Source organism: Ochotona princeps, chromosome 8, assembly GCF_030435755.1.
Source record: "Ochotona princeps isolate mOchPri1 chromosome 8, mOchPri1.hap1, whole genome shotgun sequence".
Taxonomy (NCBI): domain Eukaryota; kingdom Metazoa; phylum Chordata; class Mammalia; order Lagomorpha; family Ochotonidae; genus Ochotona; species Ochotona princeps.
In genome coordinates this window covers 71,554,627-71,556,619 of record NC_080839.1, presented here as the reverse complement: position 1 = coordinate 71,556,619, position 1,993 = coordinate 71,554,627, and the positions used below count along the sequence as shown (strand labels likewise).

At 42.7% G+C, this 1,993-nt stretch overlaps 1 non-coding gene across 1 annotated transcript; it reads left to right on the top strand.

The window, feature by feature from the left end:
* Positions 1-1,542: 1,542 nt before the first annotated feature.
* Positions 1,543-1,647, top strand: LOC118760720 (U6 spliceosomal RNA). The gene has a single exon (XR_004996949.2). It is a non-coding gene; the product is annotated as a U6 spliceosomal RNA (small nuclear RNA).
* Positions 1,648-1,993: the final 346 nt, after the last annotated feature.

Genomic DNA, 1,993 nt, shown 5'->3' with positions numbered 1-1,993 from the left:
GCCAAGTCAAACAGAATCGGAAGTTCTAATTTTAGCCTTCATAGCCTTGGCATTGTCCCTTTCGGCTAAGATATTTTTCATGCACCACATTAAAATGCTTTGTTCCATGTTTGCTGGATACTTCTCAAAACCCAGCAAGGACAGGGGGAGTCTAATTCAGGGCTGGAAACACATCAAAGACAGGATCCTCACTGGAGAGGGGCAGCCTCCTGTGCAATCCTTGATTGATCTGCCCTCACCATTCACTTCCCAAAACTTCAAGGAGGGGTACTGGGTTGTGTCTCTCCCCCGTTCCTCTTCCTCCAGTTTCCTTTCCATGGACTTCATTGGTTGTTCATCAACGGATGCCTTTCTTTCTCCATCCTACTTCTACATTTCATCCTCCCCTGACAAAGCCCTCCTCTTCCTGCATACCAGGGTCTCATTTTTCATTCCTGACACATCAGGAAAAGTGCACTTTATTAAGATTTATTTAGCCAAATTATGGAATGGACATTTAGGTTGTTCTTCTAAGAGGAAATTTTTTAGTTGTTTCAAACAAGGCTGAAATAAATAACCTGGTACTTAGTTGTGTTTCTCTGGAGCTGTATGATTACTCTTAGAGATAACTTTGCGCGACTGCTTGGTGGAACACACTTCATTCCATCTTTTGACTCCTAAAGAAGCATTGTGGCTGACTCCCTGGCCAAGTCTTCATGTGTTTGCTCTATTTTCTTGCTTGGTTTGTCTCTCCCTGCTGGCACTTCACAGAGCCATGTTGGAGCTTTATCTCATCTACTGATAAGCTCTAACTGGTAATGCCCAGGATTACATAGTAATTAATTAAATCAAGGACATTTCCTGGCTATGTGTTCAATGATGTACTCTGAACTAGGTGCTGAGGTGAATCAATTACTCTACCTCAAGTCTAGTGAGAAGGAAGCTTGATAGTATAGATAGTTCTATACCAGATGACGCAGTAACAATAGTGATAAGAAGTGGAGAAGGAGGAGGCCAGACAACAAAACCACTGAAGAAGAGTTGCTGCTTCTATGTCTCGGAATGGGAGAGTTCATCCAAAGATCACATGGAACTAGCAGAGATTGCCCTCTGAGTAAAGAACTGCAAAAGAAACACCATCAAGGTTGGGCATGACACAGGGAGTGGTAGCACAGAGAGAGTGAGTCCTCAGAGGAGCTAAAAGTGGATATGGAATGGAAGAAGAGTGGTGGGCGGGTCTAGAATGCCATGCTCAGGGCTAGAGTTCATAGTTAGAGTTGAGTAAAGAGGCAGTGATTGAAGTGGTATAAGAAGGGTAGTGGTGTTATTTCAGCCACAGTGTATGTAACCAATGCCAGATAGGCAATATGGCCCACAAGGAAGCAAGTAATGACCACAATGAGAGATGACAGTAGCCTGAGCCAGGGTGGTGGCCATTAGAAAGTCAGGTGGAGCTGGAAGGAAGTAGAATCCACCTATTACTTAATGTGATGGTTGAACAGACATGGGGCACGGAAGAGAGGGAGCAGTCCAGGACCACACTGGACTCTGAATGGGACCCTGGTGCTCGCTTCGGCAGCACATACACTAAAATTGGAATGATACAGAGAAGATTAGCATGGCCCCTGTGCAAGGATGAATGGGACCCTGGACAAATAGCAGGTCATTTGCCTCAAGGGAAGCAAAGGACAAGGTGATGTGTAGATTTGAAAAAAAAAAAAAAAAGGAAGATAAATTCCAGATTGAATCGTATTTGAGTTTGATGCAACTGGAGGAAATAATAGTGGAATATCTATCAAATGGTTGGGTATATTACCTGACAGTCAAGGAAAAAATTTGCTACAGGAAGATTTAAGAACCCTGTGACAATATTGAGTAAAAGTTTGTTTAGTAAATCAATGATCAGTTTCCAGCATTGAGTCCTTCAAGTAGGACAATTTGCTTCTATAAAGCCACCATTATGAAAGAATTCAAAGTTAGCGATATTTAAGATCCATCCACTTAGATGAAAGCA